Raw genomic sequence first — 24,965 nt, 5'->3', positions numbered from 1 at the left:
TGCCACCATCAAAAAGGCCCCGTGCAACAGCATGCATCTTATCATCTACCTCATCTCACAAGACGATAGGATAGAGCTCATTGGGATGAAATCCGGATAGGGAAGGTGAAGGATATAAAGCATCTGTGTGTCTGATCATATATCCCTCAGGGTCAGCTGGGTACCACTGCAAGGAATGATGTGTGAGACATGAGGAAATTGCAGCTAGTTATCACCAGCAATTAATGAAGCACCAGGCGAGAGTGAGAGACAGTTCCTGTGACCCTCACTCAGCATCTGACCAACTCTGTCAACATACACACAAAAATTAATGAGGCAACACATTAATTAGCACTTGTCTACTACACAGTCATGATTCAGAGGTGGTTCTCCTAGGCTTATTATCCTAAAATAGTAACCAAAGAAGCCAGAAATGAGAGATTCCAGGCACATCTACTTGCTGATCACTGCTGGTTTTTTCAAAGGTAGCTATGTTTATCAACAGAACTGTGAATAGGTAACGGGAGCCCTGACCATTAGGTCCAGTCGTAGCCGACTCTGGGGTTGCGGTGCTCATCTCGCTTTACTGGCCGAGGGAGCCGGTGTATAACTTCCAGGTAATGTGGCCAGCATGACTAAGCCGCTTCTGGCGAACCAGAGCAGCGCACGGAAACACCGTTTACCTTCCTGCCACAACGGTACCTATTTATCTACTTGCACTTTGAGGTCTTTTCGAACTGCTAGGTTGGCAGGAACAGGGACTGAACAATGGGAGCTCACCCCGTCGGAAGGATTCAAACCGCCAACCTTCTGATCGGCAAGACCTAAGCTCTGTGGTTTAACCCACAGCGCCACCTGTGTCCCCCAGAACTGTGAATATAACCTTGCAAACCTTTGAGGCTGCAGCTCTGTGGTGGAGCATCTACTTGTGCATGCAGAAGGTCTCAGGTTCAATCGTCAGCATCTCCAGGCCTGGCTGAGAATCTCCGCCATCTGAAACCCTGGAGAACTGCTGCCACAAGGAGTGCCTCTCCCCATGTGAACTGACCCAGACCTTGAGATCAACATTGGAGGCCCTTCTTCGTGTGCTCTCTTCCACAAGAGGCCCAGAGGGTAGAAAACACAAAAGCAGGGCCTTCTCCGCAGTGGCTCCCTGTTTGTGGAATGCTCTCCCCAGGGTGGCTCACCTGGCGCCCTCATTACATACCTTTAGGCGCCAGGCAAAAAGCTTCTCTATAACCAGTCATTTGGCTGATTAACATTCTATAGCCTTTTAAATGTGCTTGTGGGAGGAGGGGTTATTGTTTTTGTTTTATTACAGGAGGCCACCACTGAAAAAGTCCCGTCTCCAACATCCACCTTCCTAACATCCACAGGTGAGAGCACCCAGAGCGGGAGTTTGCATGACATGAGACAGCAGGCACAGGGCTGTCCAATCAGATTCTGTTCCCAACTCATATTAACAACAATTAAGCTGCACCATACTTCAGACACAATGGGTCTGCTCTGAGTCTAATTGGCACTGGAGGCAGCTCAGTCACTTTGCAGAAGAAAGCAATGGATGGACCATGGCAGAGCATGCAATTTCAACATAGTAGGTCACAGGTTTAATCCTTGACACTTCCAGTCCTTGACACTTGCTCGGTCCCTGCTCCTGCCAACCTAGCAGTTCGAAAGCACGTCAAAGTGCAAGTAGATAAATAGGTACCGCTCAGGCGGCAAGGTAAATGGCGTTTCTGTGCGCTGCTCTGGTTCGCCAGAAGCGGCTTAGCCCTGCTGGCCACATGACCTGGAAGCTGTACGCCGGCTCCCTTGGCCAATAAAGTAAGATGAGCACCACAATCCCAGAGTTGGTCACGACTGGACCTAATGGTCAGGGGTCCCTTTACCTTTACCTTAGGTCACAGGTTTAATCCTTGACACTTCCAGTTAAAAGTGCACAATACTGTGGGATGTAACATAAGCAGTCAAATACAACATTTCCTGTTTGCCACAGGGGGATGTTAATCTAGCCAGGAGGACTTCCTGTCACACCTGTCTGGGGCATCCTCCCCCTCCGTGTGACCAGGTAGACGGGCGTGACCCTGGCAGACCCCATAAAAAGGGCTGGTCATGCAGCCATCTTCCTACTGTAAATTGAATGTAAGTAAACGTCTTATTACTTTTAAGAGAAGACTGTTGTGAAGCCTCCCAAAAAAAGCTCAACAACTCTGGTCAAGCCAATGGGTAGATCACTGCCAGTTTATTTATAGTAGGAGTAGATCGCTGTGTCTTGGAAGTTGGACGTGCCTGGTTAACTCAAGAGATTCTAACAAATCTACCAACTAGCTTCCTGCAATAGACAGGGGAATGTACTCTGCTACCAGATCACTAGCGTGAGTGAGGAATGATAATATTTAATCAATATATCCTCTCCTACTATCCCCAAAAAGCTAAAGGAACCCTGACAGTTAAGTCCAGTCGCAGACGATTCTGGGGTTGCAGTGTTCATCTCGCTTTCAGGCCAGGGTCATGTGGCCAGCATGACTAAACCGCTTCTGGCACAACAGAACACCATGACGGAAACCAGAGCGCACGGAAACGCCATTTACCTTTCCTCCACAGCGGTTCCTATTTATCTACTTGCACTGATGTGCTTTCAAACTGTTAGGTTGGCAGGAGCTGGAACAGAGCAATGGGAGTTCACCCGTCACGGGGATTTGAACCGCCAACCTTCTGATCGGCAAGCCTGAGAGGCTCAGTGGTTTAGACCACAGCGCCACCCACATCCCTAACATATCCCCAACATTCCCACAAATACTAGGCTAGATGGGCCGACAGTCTGACCTGGAATAAAGCATGTTCCCCCGTTCCTGCTTGAGATCACCCTTGGTCATAGCTGCTCAGCACCCTGGCTGACCATTTTCACAGCACTTGAATCAGTTTCCTCTGAATTTTCTCCACCTGGAAACCACACGATAAAAACTACATCAGCCACAATGTGGCTTTGATTTTGAATGGACTCTCTTCTGCTTCCCACCCCATAATAATAATAATAATAATAATAACCTCTGCCAGTGACTCATTTCGAGCCCAAAAGCATCACTTGCAAAAGCACTTGGAAGCTATCGTCCGGTGTTGTGCTTCCTAGGGTGTCGATCTTGTTGGAAGCAGTGGGGCTTTCTTCTGAGTCAACGTCCTTATCTCTGTCTTGTGCGCTGTTCTCTTTCTGATCAGGGAAACCTGCATGCTGACATAGGACCAGTGCTGGATTTACGTATAAGCTAAACAAGCTATAGCTTAGGGCCCCACGCTCTTGGGGGTCCCAAAAAAATTGAAAGGGGGGGAAACTGGATGTACATTTCCAAAATAGAAGATAAAAAACAAATAAAATAAAACCTGCATACAGCAACAGTGTTTTGTTGTGTAGGCTCCTATGATATAAGTCATGGGCCCTGCCTGCTAGCTTGCTCCCTAAAATATCACTGGTTTGTTCATTTCTATATATAGGGTGCCTACATTCTGCATGGACTTTGCATTCTGCATGGACTTTTCAATAATTACTTTGATAGAATACATATTTTGTTATGTGCAAATGGCTTTAGATACCGAATAGGTCCATAAATTACCATATAGCATATATTCAACACAAAAACCAACGACAATTTGTTGTTGGCAAAGGACAGCTCGACATATAAAGGGCCCCATTACCTTCAGTAGCTTAGGGCCTCATCAAACCTAAATCCAGCCCTGCATAGGACGCTGCTGCCTTATACCCACCAAGTCAGGCCCAGTGGTCCATAATAATAATAATTTAATAATAATTTATTATTTATACCCTGCCCATCTGGCTGGGTTTCCCCAGCCGCTCCAACAAAATATTAATAGTCCATCAAACATTAAAAGTTTCCCTAAACAGGGCTGCCTTCAGATGTCTTCTAAAAGTCTGGTAGTTGTTGTTCTCTTGACATCTGATGGGAGGGCATTCCACAGGGCGGGTGCCACCACCGAGAAGTCCCTCTGCCTTGCTCCCTGTAACTTGGCTTCTCACAGTGAGGGAACCACCAGAAGGCCCTTGGTGCTGGACCTCAGTGTCCGGGCGGAACGATGGAGGTGGAGACGCTGCTTCAGGTATACAGGACCGAGGCCATTTAGGGCTTTAAAGGTCAGCACCAACACTTTGAATTGTGCCCGGGAGGTGTATAATTCTGAGGAAAACAAAAACAGGAGTGGAAATCCACAGAATTGTAGAGTTGGAAGGGACCCTGAGGGTCATCCAGCCCAACCCCCTGCAGTGCAGGAATAAGCATGTTTGCTTATTCGACCCAGGTCTGGAATGGAAAGCAATTCAGCAAATACGATTGGTTAACCGCTACTTGCTGTTACTGTTGCTTTCAGTCCACAAATGATATGCAATTGATTCCACTTCCCCCTGACGACATTTACATTGCAGTTCCTTTGCATTGCAGCGAATGGAGTAGAGTAGCAGAATGAGAATGTAAATTACATAGCTAAATACATAAATTGGCACTGGCTGCCAATTAGTTTCCAGGCCCAATTTAAAGCACTGGTTTTGACCTATAACGCCTTAAATGGCTCAGGGCTGCAATACCACAAGGACCGCCTCTCCCCATATGAACTGCCTCGGACCCTGAGATCATCATCTGAGGACCTTCTTCATCTGCCTCCTCCATCAAAGATCCAGAGGGCAGCAACATAAGAATGGGCCTTTTCTGTGGTGGCCCCCCATTTGTGGAACACTCTCCCCAGGGAGGCTCGCCTGGTGCCTACATTATACACCTTTAGATGCTAGGCAAAAATGTTCCCCTTCAACCAGGGTTTGGGGTGATATCCTTTTAAATGTGTTTGTGGGAGAGGGTCATTGTTTTCTTTTATTCCTGTTCTTGTTTTTATTATATATTTTGTTTTTTTATCTTGTATTTTATACTGTGAACTGCCCTAAGATCTACAGGAGCAGACCAAGTGCCACCATTTTCTAGGGACGCCCCTGATTTAGAGAAGCCATCCCAGTTTCCAATTTAATCCCAGAATGTCCCACTTTTCCTTAGGATGTCCCTATTTTCATTGGAGAAATGTTGGAGGGTATGGAGTTAGCCGAGCCATCTGAAAGCAATCCTGTACAGGGAAGTGCACCATTATGCTGCTTTTTCACATCCAACCATGGTTTGTTTCAAACTATGGCTTACTAATGCAATGTACGAACGCAGCTACAGTCTGCTTATATACATGTTAGCCATTTGTTGCCTAATGCATTAGGGATGAGAATTGCAAAGCTTCATAGCCTGGTCACTTTCAGGGTGATACCAACTCATCAAAGGTGATCAGGCTAGTGGCTATTTAAAGGTAAAGGGACCCCTGACCATTAGGTCCAGTCGTGGCCGACACTGGGGTTGCGGCGCTCATCTCGCTTTATGGGCCGAGGGAGCTGGCGTACAGTTTCTGGGTCATGTGGCCAGTATGAATAAGCCGCTTCTGGTGAACCAGAGCAGCGCATGGAAACGCTGTTTACCTTCCCGCCAGAGTGGTACCTATTTATCTACTGGCACTTTGACGTGCTTTCGAACTGCTAGGTTGGCAGGAGCAGGGACCGAGTAATGGGAGCTCACCCCGTCGCGGGGATTCGAACCACCGACCTTCTGATCGGCAAGTCCTAGGCTCTGCGGTTTAGCCCACAGCACCACCTGCGCCTGCAAAAGCAGATACTGTCCTGAAACGAAAATTCTTACAGTGCACCCACCCTAAGAATGCTGGCTCCCAACCCACAAACACACTATAGATTCAGCCAAAATTTCATCCAAATTTCAGGTGACTGTGAAAGCCAAGGAAGAAAGCTAGTCTTCCTTTAATCAGATTCCTTTCCCCTTATTTTAAAAGCCACCCATCTCCCAAGCTGGGTGGGGGAGTTAAATCATGGAATTATATATTTATGCATTTAATCTGCACTTATGAAACAAAAATAAAAAACCAATTCGCACATAGCACATCTGTTGCGCCGTTTGAAGCTCAGCTCCTTATTAACCGTGCTTCTTACGAGAGCTTTTTAGATTGGGGGGTGGGGAATAGATGAAAAACCCTCTAGACAATTAAAATTACCCAAGTAATGCTCTGATCCCTGAAACCTTAAGTCTGTGGCTCATGGTGGGGGGGGGGGAGGCGTTTGAGGAAAGAGAAGGAACTAATCTCATACGAAGAGGCGCACACACTGTAATTATACCAGGAGAACAGACGAGCCAGTCCATTTCTCCACTGGTCTTTCGATTACAGCTCTGATTGCCTTTCACGTGAAATAAGGACAGCAGATACAGGAAGCCCCAGAAGCTTGCTTTTATGCTTTCATAAAATATTTGCCGAAAGCCAGGGCCCAAGTGAAATAAATTCTTCCTTTGGTGACGGTTGATTCTCCTGCAAACAATCTTTCCCTCTCCTCCTTTAGCATGACAGGCAAAGAGAACAGTGACAGCTGTTCCCTTGCCACACAGATTTCAAAGGATTTCGACGACTGGGGTTTCTCCCCTGCTCAGCTACCTGTAAAATATGTCATTCTCTTCCTCAAGATCCTCGACTTAGCAGGAGAGGTGAGGGACAAAAATGCAGTGTGTTTCTCCTGCCACCGAGACATTACGGAAGTCACACGCCACAGACCGCATATGCGAGTGAGTGGAGGCAGCGGGAGATTTTGCCTAATGCGGGCTGAGATGTAACCACAGAATCACAAAATCAAAGACCCATAGAGCTGGAAGGGACCCGAGGGTCATCTAGTCGAACCTCCTACAATGCAGGAATTATCAACTAAAGTATCCATGACAGATGGCCACCCAACCTCTGCTTAAAAACTTCCAAGGAACGAGAGTCCGCAAACTCCCGAGGGAGACCATTCCGCTGTCAAACAGCTCTTACTGTCAGAAAGTTCTTCCATTAGAATCTCCTTTCTTGTAACTTGAAGCCATTGGTTGGGATCCTACCCTCCAGAGCAGGAGAAAACTGTTATGATATGGATGCAATGCAGCTGCAAAGTGCTAGCTTGAAAAGTAAACATAATGGGAATGTTGGGACTGCGTGTGGGAATCAGAGGGACAATCTAGTCACAGTGCGAAGCACCGGAATTAGCTGAGAGTGTAATATGAGCTCTTCCGTTTATTCCTATCCATGAAGTGTTTGTCACTAGACTGCTGGAGCTTGAAGAGAGCAGTCATGTTTTTTGTAATGCTGCAAAGACAGAAATAAAGGCATGTAAATACGTTTCTGTCTATCTCTTTCCCCTGCCAGGGGGCAGGAAAGAGGGGTGTGTTCTTCTCACGCTGAGAAGGATCGCCTATCGCGACCTAGCCTGGATCTTGCTGGGGAATGCAGCCAGGGAGGTCAACAGGGAATCAAGCCGGGTGCCTGGGAGAGTTGCCAGTTTCTCCTGATAAAGGCCTGATTCCCGACAAAAACAAGCTTGCTCCATCTTTCATGTGACAGCCCTTTAGATATCGGAAGATGGCTCTCAGATCTCCTCTCAGTCTCCTCTTTTCCAGGCTAAGCCTACCCAGCTCCTTCAACCGTTCCTCATCAGGCTGGCTTTCCAGACCCTGGATCATCTTGGTCGCCCTCCTCTGCACACGTTCCAAATTGACACAGACACGCAGAGCTCTGGTTCACACACACACACACACAAAGTGGTGAAGCTGCAAACTGCTGCTCAGTCATGAAGCTCCCCGGGTGGCCTGGTCCCAGCAGAGTGTCTTGGCCCTAACCCACCTCACAGGGTTGTTCTGAGGATAAAATGGGGAGGTGAAGAACAGAGTGCGCCCCCTTGAGTTCCTTGAAGGAATGGCAGAATATAAACACAATGTATAGATCAAAACTATTCAGTCTGTTCTAAAGTAGGGCATCCAACGCATCTTTTAAATTAATTTTTTAAAAGCTTATAGAAGAGGGGGAAGAATAGATCTCCTTTTTGGAGTACACCAGTATATACAACTAGAGATATATGGAAGTGAAGCAAGGACTGAAGACCTGAGAATCACAGAATTGTGGAATTGTAGAGTTAAAGGGACCAGAACAGTCATCTAGCCCACCTCCTGGCAATGCAGGAATCACAACTAAGTTACTGTGTGGGTTTTTAATGCAAAATGCTAGGGGAAGGATGCATTTTAAAGTGGTGGAACTGAACCCGTTCTCCCCTCTGCTACAACCCTTTCCCTCCAACCACTCCCCCCTGTTTTTTGGAAGATCTTTGCCAGCAAATCTGTGCTGGAAGTGTGGAATGTGAAACACAGGAGCAGTCAAGTACAACATTCCTAGAGTGAACATGTTTACACATGGGGAGGAATGTTTGTCCAGCCAGCAGATAACTTCCTGTTTCCTTCTGGGCTGGGAAAGACTTCCTCTGCATGTTACTAGAGGTGGGCGTGGCCTCACCTGTGCAGGTAACAACAAAAGCACAAGGCAGGGCAGCCACCTCTCTCTTTTTTGACTACATGCATCGAAGAAGCAACATCTGCTTAGCCAAAGATGCTCTCTTTTCTTCCAGCCAAGAGAGGACAAAGGGACTGTCTCCTTATGAGATAGTTTCCAGGTGTATGTTACTTTTCTAAGCTAAGTCTGCCTTCTGGGATCTGATTGTGAACAGAATGATATGTGAGTAAACTCTTTTTATACTTTTATAGAAGACTGTGTCATGTCTTATCTTTTATGAGGGAATAAGGGGGAAAATAAGGGACACGGGTGGCGCTGTGGGTTAAACCACAGAGCCTAGGACTTGCCGATCAGAAGGTCGGTGGTTTGAATCCCCATGACGGAGTGAGCTCCTGTTGCTCGGTGCCTGCTCCTGCCACCCTAGCAATTCAAATGCATGTCAGTGTACAAGTAGATAAATAGGTACCGGTCCAGTGGGAAGGTAAACGATGTTTCCGTGTGCTGCTCTGGTTAGCCAGAAGCGGCTTAGTCATGCTGGCCACACGACCCAGAAGCTGTACGCCGGGTCCCTCAGCCAATAAAGCAAGATGAGCGCCGCAACCCCAGAGTCAGCCACGACTGGACCTAATGGTCAGGGGGGCCCTTAATTTTAAGGGGAAAATACCAGAACAATTATTATAGAGGCTTTAGCGAGCCTGAGCAAACGCATCCGCTGTGAGTTTAAGAAGGGGAATGTTACTCTGCTAAATTGTGAACTTGTTAACACAAGTTGGAAAAGGATATAATCAGACAATATATCCTCTCCTGCATCCCTGAACATTCCCACAGGAAGAAGGGAAAGGCCATAGCTCAGTGCTAGAGCATCCACCTTGCATGCAGAAAGTTGCATGTTCAATCCCTCGTATCTCCAGGTTGGGCTGGTAGTAGCTCCTGCCTGACACCCGGGATATCTGCTGCCAGTCAGGGTGGACAGTCTTGAGCAAGACGGGCCAATAGTCTGACTCGGTATAAGCCAGCTTCCTATGTCCCTATGCAATGGTTCCATGATGCACTCCACATGCTCCCACACCACGAACATACATCGCCTTCAGATGTAGCTAAATAGCAGCTAACACTGCTACAAGGCTTTAGCAAGCTTTCCATTTGTTTATCTGGAAGGAACTCATCTGCTGTTGCTGGAGCATTACATTTCCATCAAAAGCATGTGCCTCTCCGCGTTTAGATCACTTTCTCGTGTCTACATAATTTAGGGGCATACGCCTAGAGGGGAAAGAAGGGGGGCGGGGGACGTTAACAGACAGGTTTCAGTTGTAGCTCGAGACACACATCAACACAACCCGGGATTCCAACACTGCTGGAACGCAGAGAAAAAGGATAAGCTTGAACTGGGAGGTGGAGGAGAAGAGGGGTACTCTTCTGATATATAGGTAAAGGTAAAGCGCATGGAAATGCCATTTACCTTCCTGCTGGAGTGGTACCTATTTATCTACTTGCACTTTGACATGCTTTCGAAGTGCTAGGTTGGCAGGAGCAGGGACCGAGCAATGGGAGCTCACCCCGTCGTGGGGATTCGAACCGCCAACCTTCTGATTGGCAAGCCCTAGGGTCTGTGGTTTAACCAACAGCGCCATCCGCATCCCAAATTGCTCCCTACTTTCCTCATATAAGCGAATGACTGGCATTTGGAAGTATCAGGCAAAAACCAAGGCGCTGCATTTAAGACTCTCTTGGGGAGGGTGAGCAAGCCTGCTTCCTGCCCCTAATGCATCACTCGCCAATGACGTTTCTGCAAGATTGTACCCGGGTGTGTGATGTGCTTGCAAAGGGCATCTGAACAATAGGCCCCCAGAGATGCAGTGCACCCAGCCAAGAGCCCTTACAATGCAGGATAGTGGCAGGCATTCCAGTCGGTAGAGCCTGAGACTCACAATGCCTCGATCATGAGTTCGAGTCCCACATTGGGCAAAAGATGCCTGCATTGCAGGGGGTTGAACTTGATGACCTCTGTGGTCCCTTCCAACTCTACAATTCTGTGATTTTGCTAGTTTATGCTGGGTATATATCAGAAGATGGGATGTGGGTGGCGCTGTGGATTAAACCACAGAGCCTAGGACTTGCCAATCAGAAGGTCAGTGGTTTGAATCCCCACGGTGGGGTGAGCTCCCGTTGCTTGGTCCCTGCTCCTGCCAACCTAGCAGTTCGAAAGCACGTCAAAGTGCAAGTAGATAAATAGGTACCACTCCGGCAGGAAGGAAAACGGTGTTTCTGTGCGCTGCTCTGGTTCACCAGAAGCAGCTTAGTCATGCTGGCCACATGACCCGGAAGCTGTACGCCAGCTCCCTCGGCCAATAAAGCGAGATGAGCGCCGCAACCCCGGAGTCGGCCACGACTGGACCTAATGGTCAGGGGTCCCTTTACCTTTAGGGAGCAATTTGGTGGGCGCATTATTGGAGTGGGTGCAAAGTTGCCCCTTGCTCTTGGGGAGCCCAGCCCTGAATCAAGCTTGCTCCTTGCACAGTTGCATCCTGGGAACTGGGATAAATGGATGGATGGATGGACAAAAAGACACACCCAGTGCGTATCTTCTATGAAACTCATGCAGGGCCCCTAATCCTGGAGGGGCCCCAGAAGCACATTTAAAATGTTGGGGTTTAGTAGATCCAATTTGAGTGGCACGACTCAAATTAATTAATTGTTTTGTTGTATATATTTCAACAATCCCGAAGTTTGGCAATCAGTAGAACAATCGTTCTAAGTGTGTGACGATCTGTCGTGGAACAACCCCATTGAAGAAGATGATGCGGTCCTCTTATCATAAACAAAAATTGGTTTTAAAAGATTGATAAGAGAATTCTCAGTGTATTGCCAGAGAGAACACCTGGTCGTAAATTATCAGGAAACCTAAGTTATGGTTTTCTCAAGGCCCCACAGTTGGCTTATGGACAATCAGCCAATCGAACAGGTCAAAGCTTTCTAATATTTGGGCCTTATCTTCCAGTCCACGGAGTCATGGGGAGCACACCAAAAATGTGCAAAAGAAAAAACATCCCAAAGTGCCAAGACTTTGACTCGCTTTTTCCATACAAAGGGTGGCAAACATATACCATCAGCCGTAGAAGTCTTCCAAGCTAGCAAAACACAAAATACAGGGCTCAGATTTGGACAAGTAACCACCTTAGCACTCTGGAAGCTGAGAGGGGTTAACCAAGCATCATTGCTGGTTGCAAAGGGGGCCCCATGACACATCAAGCTTCAAGGTTTCCAAAAAATGTACGTCCGCCACTAGGCACACCTCTAGTACAACAAACACTAGTATGGCAGCTGGGGTGGGGGGTATTGTGGGAAGACCTAAAAACTGCCAAGGCAACAAAAGTGGGATACAGCACCCCCACTGCTCATGGCACATAAAGTGGTTGTGCAAGCTCACACCCACCCCATCAGATTCCGGCCGGTAATGCAAGGAATGCCGGTGTCAGAAATTGACAGCTGGCTTTGCCCTCCCTGTAGAGTCCCTATAAGTGTGGCCCTTCAAATTTCCTTGCAGATGTAATGTGCTTATACAAGGGGAAGAAACCCTGAAACATTGCATACAATGGACTGTTGCGGACAGAGGCTGAACCTGCTCCTTGACCTCTGGTGACCTGAGCCATTGAGGAACAAGCCTGTCTCTCCTGGGTTCTGTTGCTTGGTCACTCTCCGGTGTGACCGAGCCAAGTCTGAAGGTTAGGTTGAGAGGCAGTGATTTATGGCTCTGCAGGGATATGAAACCAGATCTTCCTCATCTAAGTCCAAGACAGCAACCATGAGCCCAGTTGGATCCCCAGAGGCTGTTGTACTACAATTCCCATCATCCCTGGCTGCTAGCTAAGCTGGCTGGGGGTGATGGATGTTGTAGTCCAACAGCATCCAGGGACCCACAGATGAAGAATGCCACACTAGGCCTCATTGTCTATCACCTGGGGCAAAATGAAGATTGCCTTTTTCATGCACGTGCAGTTGATAAGAGTCTAAATATCTTTGCAAGGGCTGTAATCGTGCACATGGTCAAACTGCTTAAAATCTCTTTGCTTTCTACAGGCTTCAAGGAGCCCTACTGTGCACAGGATCACAGCCAAGGGGGTGGCAAACCTTTATCACCTCCAGACCCTGAGTGGCCTCTACCTTCAAGCCATGGAAATGGCATATGACCAAAATCCCATTGTTTTGTATGGGATTCAAAGAGCTTAACTCTACGCAGAATCGCACAGGGAAGGATGCTAAGCTTGCCAGCTGCAGACTGATAAAGGTCCAGCACCTCCAAGAATAGAACAAGCATAGGAAGTCTACCAAGTGCTGCTGCTTCTCAGCACTTGATGGAGAGAGTTAGACCTCTTGGATTCTCAACTCAAGTCCAGGTGCCATCTTGGGGAATCTGTGCTCGGAAACCCAGCAGAGGGCTACCTGGCCCTGACCAAATCCAGAGAAGTTTGGAAGCACATTACACAGCATTCAGGGTTGCTAGATGATTAATGTCAGTGGAACAGGGACCACCGGTCAATGCAAACAGGCTTTGCTTAGCTATGACCATAACACACCAAAGTAACTCCAAAGTAAATTATGTCTGTGAGGGGTTTTTGCAGGGTGGGGGTGGAGCTTATCATTTTGCCTTTAGAGTGAGAACATAAATGCATACTGGAAAAAAGTACATAAATGTTTATACCATGTAATTAACTAGAGCACATTGCAATCAAAATTAAGTCTCATTGACTTCAATGAGAAAGTTAAATACATTTTTTTTTAAAAAATCCATTTAAAGCAACAAGAATTTGAAATACAAGCTGGGTCGTTCTCGTAGTATATGGCACCATGTATCATCTTCATGTTTTCCCAGTGGTAATAATTCCTATAGAGTAGCCAGGCAACCATGCTTTGACCCTGAAACTCTCCCCCAACCATAGGAACCAACTCCTAGGGGTTGAAGTTCCTTTGCTCTCCCCCCCCCAATAAAATATTTGAGGGGCTCATTCCCTCCCCCAAAAAAGTTGATGGACATTGCTATTCAAATGGTATGGATGAGCCCCGTCATGTGATCAGTTATGTGGGGTGGGGATTCCCTGCCCCTCTCAATATTTTATGCAAGCTGGCACCCTTGCCCCCAACCCTGCCATTCCAACATGTGCCCGGGTTGATTATGGCCATTCGCTGGCAAGGAGAAAAGCACTCATCATATGCTCGGTGGCACCTGCTTTCAGCTAGCTATAAATCACCTGTTCCTAAACTGTGCTTTGGCATTGAATGAGCCCTCTCTCAAATGAAGTCCTTGATTTTCAGGATATATTGAGAAAATATGACAATAGAGAAACATGCAAGCTGTAAACACACTGTCTTCTCTTCGTGATGATGAATTATTAGTCAGATGAAAGATGGAGATACAGGATGGAGATGGATAGAGAGGCAGAAAATGGTCCGGCGCGATACAGCATTATAGCTCAACTTGTCTTCATGTACTAAGCCATAAGCGCACTGAGAGGCCTTCAGCAAATCATTCAACACAACGTTTTTTTATTATTCTGTAAAGAAACCCCCCTGGAGAGATTCGCAAGACACCAAAGAAACATCAGCCTCTCTTTCTGCCTCCAAACCCCTCCTCAAAAGTCAGCCCCTCCACGAAATCTGTGGCTTAACCCTTTAATCCTCCTCTGCAACTGAAACAAAGCTGAAATAGGTGTCACCAGATCTGGTTAACTTCATCTCCCTTTCCAACTTTCCCTTTGCCGTCTCCCTCACTTTCGAAATTTTATACTGCAGCCTCCTTGGGGCAGGGACCTGGCTTATTATTATTATTATTATTATTATTATTAATTATGTTTCCCTGCAAAAAAAGGCCGTATGCACTGCTCACTCCTTATGAACAAGCACAGAATCAACTGTAATACAATGGGATGCCGGATCATTTTGGACTTCGCAGGAAGAGAGTCAAAGGAAGAGTAGACAGGAATCAAACTTCTATTACACAGACCATCCTTGACAATTCCAAAATGCAGCCTGCATTGCACTGTGACATTCTGGTCCCCCTACTCTCAACACGGATTGCTTTTTAAACAAAAAAACCCCCTCAAAAAACGGGCTACCCATATTGTCACCTCCTCCTGCTGCTTTCTCTGCATCTCACCTCTCCATCTGTAAAATGGGCACATCAGCGTCCTGCATCATAGGGTTGCTAGGACAATGACCGAGAGAGCACCATAGGTACGGCATGAATGATTTGAGGAAGAGATTGGTAAATAGGCATTGGCCAACAGCTAGCCCCTTTCCCTCTTCCAAACCCCACCCCCTAAAAGCTGACCGTCTCCCATGTGTGATGTTGCAGCCCTAACCGAAAAAGAACCCCGCAGGATCTCAGAGGCTGACCTGTTTCTAATGCCGGGAGCTTGGCCGACGAAAGCCTACAAACCTCAAACGCCTGAGCTCTGCTGAGAGTCACTTCGCACGGGCAACACATGAGTGTGTGCAGCCACGGCCACCCAAACCCAGAACCTGTCAAACCTTCAGATTTTAAACTGTGGCACCCACCCTCCGCTTTAATTCCAGAAGAAGAGATGGAAAGGCTCGGCGCTGTCTGAGAACACCAGCCTGGGAGCCTTCCTGTGGCTACTCCCGGGTCAGCGGTGCCCGCACCTGTCCGAAGGCAGTTCTGCTTATTCCCGGGGCATGGTTGAGCCGGGGATGGTGCAAAAGAGACGCCAGGATCGAACCGCTGGCACACGTGGAGCTTCGTCCACGCTCCCCACACTGATACCAGCTTTTGAGGGGGGTCAGAAACCCAGGAAAACAGTACCTCTGGGCAAACCAAACCCATACACCTGCTGCCAAAAGGTGAGGGCGGGAGATTGGTGGAGAGACAAGCGCCTTTCCTTTCTCTCTCCTAGAAAAGTTCATTCCCTGAAATAGACAAGATAGCATAGGGCGGAAGGAGAAAGAAGATGTAACATTTGCAAAGTCCGGTCGTCTCTTACCGGGCCTGAGCAATGTCAGCGAAAAGGCACCAACCCGCCTGGTACCGGCTTCTCCGGCGGGCTCTGCTGAGGAGGGATAGGTGTCGGAAGTTGGGAAGGGGTTTGGGAAGGCTGGAGAGAGCTCTTCGCACCTCTAAATGATCCAAGGCCCATAACGAGAAAGCTATGGACGGTGTCCACTGAGAGGTGGGAGAAGAAGGGGCGAAAAAAACCTAGCAATTTGGAGCAAACGCACGCACACTTCGCAAGGTGCCCACAGCCTCGGCTCTGCTTTCCTTGAACACCTGCCTGCCATCCTCAGCGAAACTTGTCTGCTTAGAAGATCGGGGGTGGGCTTGGGTGGTTGGTGGCGGCGGAAGGGGGCTTGTTCAATAGTTGTCTTACACACAGGCTGGCACAAAGTCCTCGCAAGCCAGACGCCAACCTCAGTGTCACGTCTTAACGCGCGAGCGCTGCTGATACCCGAGAGCATTTTCCTCTCTCTCTCTCTCCATCTCCCTCCAATATAAAGGCAACCCTCGTATAGTTCATTCATTCTGAAGCCAAACTCGCTGAGCTCCGTGGATAACCCACGCTGGTTTTTCGCACGTTTTTAACCCCAGTCTTCCTTTGGAGAGCAGTCCAGAAGGGCTGTTCCACAGTCGACTCTCCCCTCCTTCCTTTCCTTTTAAGTTCGGCTCAGCACCTCTGCCACCCCCATCCAGGCGCAGGAGGGGAGGGCAGGGTGTGTAAGGAAGGCGAAAAAGACTTCGCCTTCTTTTCTCCCCCCCCCTCCCCTCCCCATCGCCCCATTCCACAGACAGGATCGTTCTTCCACCCCATCACCGCCCTATCAGGGCAGGTGCATGGGCTCTGCCGACCCAAACGCCCTGGCGCGAAGGAAGGGGGGCGATTTCGGAGGCGGGGGGCGGGATGGGAGATGGGGAGTTCCGTACCTGGAAAGGCTGATGATGATTCCCCCACACACACCTCCCCGCCGTCCTCCTTGCTTCTCTCCTCCCCACACACGTTTGCTCAGCACAGGCGCCGCATTGACACTGCAGATGGTGTCTCGGTGTGTGTGTGTATGTGTGTGTATGTGTGTGTAATATATATATATATATCTCACATACATTGTGAGTGTGTGTGTGTGTGTGTGTGTGTGTGTGCCTTCCTTTCTCTCCATCCCTTGCATGCATTGCATCCATGCATTTATTTGCCCAAAAAAAGGAGCCTTAAAAAAAAAGCAGATTAAAAAAAATTAATACTGTATGCCTTTACCTCTGCACTGGTCCAGCGGGCGCTTTTCCTCTCCCGCTCCCTGTCCAAGGTATTTGCAACACCTCCTCCAGGAATCAGCCAGCAGGTGGAGAGGAATCGGCTACTGGGCTTGCAACAAACACCCTCCTCCAAATATATGTGTGTATTTTAAAAGCAAAAAAAAAAAGGTGGAGGGACCAGCTTCTTCTTCTTTTCCTTCTTCCGTGCCCCCCTCCCCGCCTGCCCGCCCGACCCGGCGGCTCGCTCCCAGCCGGCCACGGGGCTGGATCCCGCGGCGCCCCCGGGTGCCCGTCTCACTCTGGCATCTCCGCAGCGCCTGGCTCGGCTTCTCCGCCTCCGCCTCCTCCTCCGTGCCCGCCCGAGAGAGGAGCGCCCACTGCGGCGACTGCCTCTGCCACCGCCGCCGCCGCCACCGTCGCCGCTGCCTCCTCCGGAAAGCTCCCGCTCGGTTCGGCTCGCCTGCTTCCCTCCTCGCCCGGGAGGCGGCGGATCCTCGGCTGCAGCCCGGCGCTCAGAGCTCCACCCTGCATGCACGAGACCCGGCGGGCTTGCAGGTTTTCCTTTGCACAAGGAAAAAAAAAAAAAACCCACGCTGGCAAAAATAAACAGAGATTTCTCTTTCAAGGGAAAAATCCCTGCTTAGCAACGAACCGGCCACTCGCCCCGTTGGCAAAGCGCATCAAAGGGCGCGCGGAGGCTGCGGCTTCCCTTGCAAAGGGAGCTCCCGGCGGAGTCTCGGGCTGGCTGCTGCTGCTGCTGCTGCTTCGCCGCCGCCCCCCTCCGGGCTCATGGCTTTTCTGCAACCGCCCTGGGGGTGTTTTTTGGGTGGTGCTGGGGGTCAGGAAGAGGCAACAGGGGGGGAAGGTGCCGGTCCAGGCGGGCGGGCGAGCGAGCGGCGGCAGAGGCTGCAGGAAAGGTCCAAGGGGTTTCTGCTGCTGGTGGGTGCTTGGCGTGCGCGCCTCTCCGCCGGCCAGCTGGGCGGAAAGTTTGCCGGAGCTGCGGGAGGCGCTGCAGCCGCTGTCTGTTGGCGAGGAGGCGCCGGGCGCTGCGGCGGGTCTCGCTGCTTCTGCCGCGGCCGCTGCCGCCTCTTCGCCACTGAGGCTCTGGCGCTGGCGCTGCGTCCTCGCGCGCTCGCTTCCTACTCACTACTGACATCTAGGATCTCCAAGCTGATTGGGCTAATTGCGCGAGCTCGTTGCCAGCTACGGCCGGGAGGCGGGGGGTGCTGGGGTGGGTGGGGGTGAGGGTGGGGGCTTGGGGAGAGCGAGAAGATCTTCCAGCCAGCAAAAGCTGGCGACGCACATGCTGTTGCCGAATGCGCGCTGGTGGCTGGATCGTCGACTGGGTCCCCCAAAGGTCATCCAGCCGGACCCTCTCCGATGCAGGGGTCGCAGCTGAAGAAGCCCTGGCACTCCGGCAGGGAAGGGGGCACTCAAGCTCTGCTTGAGATGGATGGAGAGGCCGCCCCCTTCCGAAGGGGGTTGTTCCGCGGCGGAGTGGTTCCTGTTCTGTAACGCTCTCTCGCACAAAAAGTAGTCGATGGGTTTTTCATTGAGTCATGACAGCTCTTTGGAACCGCTAGGTTCAGGCGCAGTGTACATCTGAATGGCAGCGGCTGAGGCAAAGAAAGCGCAGATCTTCCCTTCCCCACGTGTGGGTCCTTTGGAAACATTGGTTTGCCCCTCCTTGGAAACAGAATTCCGAAAGGGGTGGAAAGGGTCCGATCCAGCAGCATTCTCTTATGAATTAAAAAGTGGACTTTTTCTAATTCAACTGGTAGGGGAATATGCAAACTTTTGAGCCACACCGGAGTCTTCTTCACATGGGGGGGGCATGCTTCCTGATGAAGAGTTATGTGAAACCTGAAAGCTCTCATCCGCACTCATATGAATAGGACCAAGAAGTGCTGCTTCTGTAATCTGCTATCAGGCAGGTGCCTCTGGACAGCTCCTCCAAGGTCAACTTTTAGGTAGAGACTTTCGGTTTTGGACTTTACAGATCAACCCTGTAAGCCCAACTCAGTACCTTACAGTACAGTACAGTGGACACTTGGGTTGCGAACGTGATCCGTGCGGGAAGCATGTTCACAACCCGCAGTGTTTGCAACCCACAGTGGTGTGGGAATGTTCGGGGGTGGGTCGTGATTCGGCGCTTCTGTGCATGCGCAAAGCGCGATTTAGCGCTTCTGCACATGCACAAGCACCGAAACCCAGAAGTAAGCAGTTCCAGTACTTCCGGGTTCGGCGCGGTGCGCAACCTGAAATCACACAACCCCATCTGTAACCCCAGGTGTGATTGTATAAGTAAATGACACCTAGAACCAATAGGGTTTCTTCTGATAACCCTGGTAGATTAGGGAGATGCCATCCGTGGACATACTTTGCCTTGATTTCACCAAGGCTTTCGACAAGGTCACCTAAATCCATGGGTGAAGGTGGCATAGACTATGATCTTGGGTGGCATGCAGTAAGGGCTCAGTCCTTCCAAACTGTCATGAACCTCCAAGCGTTTGGGTGTGAGATATACATGAAAACATGCAAACTGCCCTGCTTATGGGCTTCTCAGCAGCACCCAGCTGGCCATAGGAAACAAAGGATGCCCTTTGGAGGGCTTTTCTAACATCGTTAAATAAGATGAGTGGCCTCCCTGGATAGGAGACCACCTCAGAGCCCTGTACGCTGGCGTAAGATAAGGCATAAATGCCATGCATCAAATCATAGCACATGTGGCCATTCCCTTAGTGGAGAACTGATGGCGCTTTTCTTTTCTTTTTTGGAAGCAACTTAAACAAATAAAGATTTTCTTGTGTAACAAAAAAAGTACCTATAACTTTTTAGGCAGAGAGTGGTCCTCATATCTGAGGAGGCCAGTGGGATTGGTGGAGGAGAAGTCAGGGAGACCAGCCATAGGTGGAGCGAAAGCCTGTAGCAAAGTGTTGTCCCGACAGAGTCGGGACCTTCTGACTGGCTGTAAAACATCAGGCAGGTGAGGGTTGGTTGGTGGCAGGCTGAGGCTGGGGTTGCAATGCTCCATTGCCTCCACTGCTGCAGGCAGATGACTCCTGCCTTTCCCCAGTCCCTACGAGCAGATTTCCAAAGCACCACCCACACCATTCCATTACCATTCCTCTCCACGGAGGCAGCACGCTTCATATTTTGCAACATCATTAGGTAACACATGCACACACCTGCCTGGCTGACCCTATCCAGAAAGGTGGAAGAGAAACGCTGTCTGGTCCACACACAAAACAGTTAAGCCGGTGGGCAGGTTTAAGCAAGTTTATTGCACAAAACCAATATGAGCTCAAGCATCTATCTGAGTGCCAGTCCGTTAAAGTCAAGGAAACCAGACTGATTTAAAGACGATGGCTTCCAGATTTGTTGGTTTGGGGGTTACAATAAGGGACGTATCTGGATTTTGGAGACCCCTGGGTACAGGGCGGTATATAAATTCAACAACAACAACAGAAAGGGGGATTAATTTTGATTTTGATTTTAATATTTGCAAACACTTTCTGCATTCTGGACTAAGCTCCTGGCTTACCAATGGTGGACTCATTTCTCAGGCCTGACTACACTAATTCAGTTCTCTTTTGGTGCAAAAGTTACTGGATTTAATAGGTGGGGTCTACAATTTTAGGGGGTTAGAACTGTTGACAAATGGAAGCTTATCTGGAAAGGGGATAATCCTACCACCACAACTTTGGCAGAAGATGGGTCCCCTGTACCCAACTCTCATTAATTTTTATTTTATTTTAATTACGTTGCTGAATTGGACGATTATGGAGGATTTGAATGGAGTGTGATTTCCCGTTTGTGGATGGCAGCCATCTAGATGGGGTTTATATGCCTTAAGAGGCAGGCAGAGGTACCCTGGAATAATGTCCTACACCATGGGTAGGCAAACTAAGGCCCAGGGGCCAGATCCGGCCCAATCACCTTCTAAATCCAGCCCATGGACAGTCCAGGAATCAGCGTGTTTTTACATGAGTAGAATGCGTCCTTTTATTTAAAGTGCACCTCTGGGTTATTTGTGGGGCCTGCTTGGTGTTTTTACATGAGTAGAATGTGTGCTTTTATTTAAAATGCATCTCTGAGTTATTCGTGGGGCATAGGAATTCGTTATTTTTTCCCCTTCAAAATGTAGTCTGGCCCCCCACAAGGTCTGAGGGACAGTGGACTGGCCCCCTGCTGAAAAAGTTTGCTGACCCCTGTCCTACACCTTCCCCTAGCAATATGTTGGGTTTAGTTCCTTCCTTCCGTGTGCCCTTGCTTTCATATAAAGCAATGAACTTGATTTTCTCTGCAAATTTTAACCATATTGACCAAACATACAATCAGTGCCATGCTATTCCCACCTGCTATTTTCTCTCATATATTTTTTCTCTCTCATTCACACACACACACTTTTCAAAATATAGTAAAAAACAGAAAATGAGAAATAAGAAAGAAAATGAATAAGAAAGCAAACAAGCAAAGAGATAAGAATAATAACAATAAAGAGAAAGAGATAAGTAAAAGCGACTTCCAACCATCCATCTGTCAATTGTGAATGCAAGCATTCCTCAAAATAGTCCAATGTTCAACCCAGAGTAATATCCAGTTATTCCTCCCTCCTTTTTCCTTCCATCCAAGAAGTCCAAAAGAGGTTCTCCAATTAGTGTTATATGTAAAGATCAGCGACAATCTTCCTACCACCTGCTATTTTCTCCAGCTGAGATCAAGAACATAACAAACTCAACTTCATATTGTTGAAGTTGTGAATGCAAGAGCAGTGCTAGATCTCACCAAAGGCCCATCTAGTCAAGAATCCTGTTTCCCAAGGTGACCAACCAGAAGCTGATGGGAAGCTCACCTTCATGACGTGCATGTAATCTCTTTCTCCTTCTCCTGTTTGTGATCCCCCAGGAAATGCTATTCTGAGGCCTGCGGCTTCCGATCCTACAGGTAGTATATAATGAGGATGAAGGAGAATTTTGTCCAGCCTGCGTATTCAAGCGAGCTGATGTACACCTCCCAGACTTGGGTGGAAAAGTAATTGTCCTTGTATAAAGTAAGTAATAAATGTTGGAAATGTAAAGAAAAAGAAGGATCTTTTTATCACATGTGGTGGGAATGTAAGAAAGTAGAAAGCTTCTGGGAAATGATATATAATGAGATGAAAAAGATGTTGAAATATACATTTATTTAAAAAATCAGAAGCATTTTTACTTGGCATTGTAGGGGAGGACATTAACAGACAGGACAATAAATTATTTTTATATGCAACAACAGCAGCAAGAATATTGTTGCTGTTGTTTATTTTTTTAAATAATATTTATTAAAGATTTTCAAATATAACAAAAAAAGAAAAACATCCAAATTTAAAACCTTATTTTCATTGGCTTCTTTCCAGGACTTCCCCTCCCCTCCCCCTCTTGTATTCCAGTTCTTTCAAATAGATTCAACAAATTCTTACCCCAAATTTTAAAATTATTATCATTGTCCCAATTTAAAAAATATTTTCCCATCCCCTAAAATCGACCTGTTCCCTTCCGCGAGTTCCCCTCTTTAATATGCAATACAGATTAAGATAAACAGAAAAATAGAAAAAAGAATAAAATGTAATTTAACACCCTTTGGATTCCAAATTTCCCTCCCCCCCTTCCCGGTTGCATTCCCAATGTCCGTCACTGTCTACTGTCATCCTGGAGCTCCCACATCTAAACCACAGTCCTTCACCAGTCCGCTTTGCCGTCTTTTTATTAGTCTTTGCCGTCTTTTGGTCATCTTTGATTTCACATGTCCGATCTTGGAAGGAGTCTATCTTCCAACTTTATCCAGTTCTTGTTATTCTTGTTGTTCTTATTGTTCTCTCTCCTCCTCTTTTTTTTTTCCCCTGCTCTCCTGCAGAAATGTTCTAATTCCAAAAAGTTTCTAATTCCTCTGCAGAGGCTTTGTTATTCAGGAACAAAACATTACGTCAAGTCCCTTCCATTCTTCAATAGATAAATCTATTGTCTCCTTTAGTGTGTAGACCTCTGTAGACAAAATAGTGTTCCATTTCTTCAGTTTCCCAGGTGATAAAAAGTCCTATTCAAATTCAATGCCAACAATACTTGTAGTGTCCCACAGCTCCTCTACAGGGATTATAATAACTCAGTTTCCTTCCCGATCAGACCCAACAGTCAAAGTAACTTATTATTCCTTGTTCTAAACAATTTATATCCAATTTGTAACAAATGTGACCAGCAAAGTCCTCGTAACAAAGTTCTCTTTTTGTTCTTCCGCTTTGACAGCTCCTTTGACAGCTGTCAAAACCTCTATTTCTCCTCTCCCGGCGCTCTTACGGATCGCTCCTGGGGTTTCCGGGGGGGGGGGTTGCATTTTAGTTCACATACCACTTTTCTCCTCCAGCCCAGTCTTATAATTTTCCATCGCGAAGTTAATAACTTTATCAAAAAAAAAGGTTGCGCTCGATCTTAGTTGTCAAATCCTTTGTTTTAGCTCCTCTACAACAGGGGGGAGGCTGACTTCCTTTTTGCACCTCCCCCGCTCGCTCCAAATTTAAAAAGAATTTTTCCCCTTTTTTAATCCAAGTTCCAATTACTCACGGGTTATTCTTTTAAAGTCCAAATTTTCAATGGAAGAAGTCAGCACTCTCCGTCGAATGGCATGCGGCTTCGCTCGGCAGGGGAAGCGGAGGACTCACAGCACCACCACCACCCCCTGTCACCCGCTCCGCAGCCTTTAAAAAGGCTCCTTCGCGGGTCAGGGGCGCAAACGGTGCCCGCCGAGTCACCATGCCCATGGGTTTCAGCGCCCATGGTTTTTAAGGGTCCCCGCGTCGCCGGCGCGGTAGAACCCAGCCCCTGCCGAGCAGGCTCCCTCCGGAGCTCGGAGGGAGTCTGCCATTCGGCGATGGCGCCAACCCGGAAGTCTATTGTTGTTGTTGTTTAGTTGTTTAGTCATGTCCAAGTCTTCGTGACCCCATGGACCAGAGCACGCCAGGCACTCCTGTCTTCCACTGCCTCCTGCAGTTTGGTCAAACTCATGCTGGTAGCTTCGAGAACACTGTCCCACCATCTCGTCCTCTGCCGTCCCCTTCTCCTTGTGCCCTCAATCTTTCCCAACATCAGGGTCTTTTCCAGGGAGTCTTCTCTTCTCATGAGGTGGCCAAAGTATAGGAGCTTCAGCTTCACAATCTGTCCTTCCAGTGAGCCCTCAGGGCTGATTTCCTTCAGAATGGAGAGGTTTGATCTTCTTGCAGTCCATGGGACTCTCAAGAGTCTCCTCTAGCACCAGAATTCAAAAGCATCAATTCTTCGGCGATCAGCCTTCTTTATGGTCCAGCTCTCGCTTCCATACATCACTACTGGGAAAACCATAGCTTTAACTATACGTACCTTTGTTGGCAAGGTGATGTCTCTGCTTTTTAAGATGCTGTCTTAAAAAAGATTATTTACCGAAATACTGTAAAATTAAGGAGCTTTAGAAAAAAGGTGGAATAAAGTTATTGGCTTTGGCAGAAAAGTTAGAAGGAACCAGGTATAGATAGATTGTTAATGCATTAAAAGGGGAAAAAACTAGGTTACAATATGTTAAAATTAACTATAAGACAGAAAATAGATGAAGATGGAAAGGACTTGCTGAAATAGTTAATTGAAGTGGAATACAAAAAGGGAGGCGTTGAGGAAGTCAATGAAACAAGTGTATGAAAGTTAAGATCGAAAATATTGGAAGTGTTTTTAATTGTTTTTGTTTCGTTTGGTTAATTTAATGTTTTATGTAGTGTTTTTGTTTTTGTTTCTGTTTTTCTATGTTTAACTTTTCTTTTTTTCTTTTTGTAATTTCCAAAATCTTAATAAATATTATTATTTTTTAAAAAACAAAACTATACGGACCTTTGTTGGCAAGGTGATGTCTCTGCTTTTTAAGATGCTGTCTAGGTTTGTCATTATTGGGACAAAAATGGAAACAAGAAGAATTACCAATGAAAGAAGAGTGGCAAATGAAATTAATGGACTATGCAGAATTAGATAAGATGACAGGAAGGATTCAAAACCTGAGGGACCAGAGATTCTTACAGGACTGTAGTAAATATTTGACTTATTTGAAAAGGAATTATAATAAACAGATTACGCTAGTAGGACTGCAAGAAGTTTTGTAAGGAGGATTATGCGAAATATTGCAATGAAGGCTTTGAAGAGAGTTATTAGTTAAGGACAATTAAAGGTAATAGAGAAATTAAGAAATGTAGACTAAGTGATAAAGACTGAAAAATCTTCAGATGTAGTTGATGGAAGTCCAAAACATTGTATAAGATAAGAATATATGTTAAATGACAGTTGGA

The 24,965-nt window shown here is 47.5% G+C and overlaps 1 protein-coding gene across 1 annotated transcript in view; it reads right to left on the bottom strand.

The window, feature by feature from the left end:
* PLXNA4 (plexin A4) overlaps positions 1–17,737 on the bottom strand; it is a 630,666-nt gene extending 612,929 nt beyond the window's left edge. The window contains exon 1 of the mRNA XM_079992126.1: positions 16,635–17,737. The gene's annotated coding sequence lies outside the window, so the exon portion shown is untranslated. The remainder of the gene's footprint in view (positions 1–16,634) is intronic.
* Between the last annotated feature and the right edge of the window lie 7,228 nt (positions 17,738–24,965).

Source organism: Podarcis cretensis, assembly GCF_951804945.1.
Source record: "Podarcis cretensis genome assembly, chromosome: 10".
NCBI classification, from domain to species: domain Eukaryota; kingdom Metazoa; phylum Chordata; class Lepidosauria; order Squamata; family Lacertidae; genus Podarcis; species Podarcis cretensis.
This window is presented reverse-complemented; position numbering and strand designations above follow the sequence as displayed.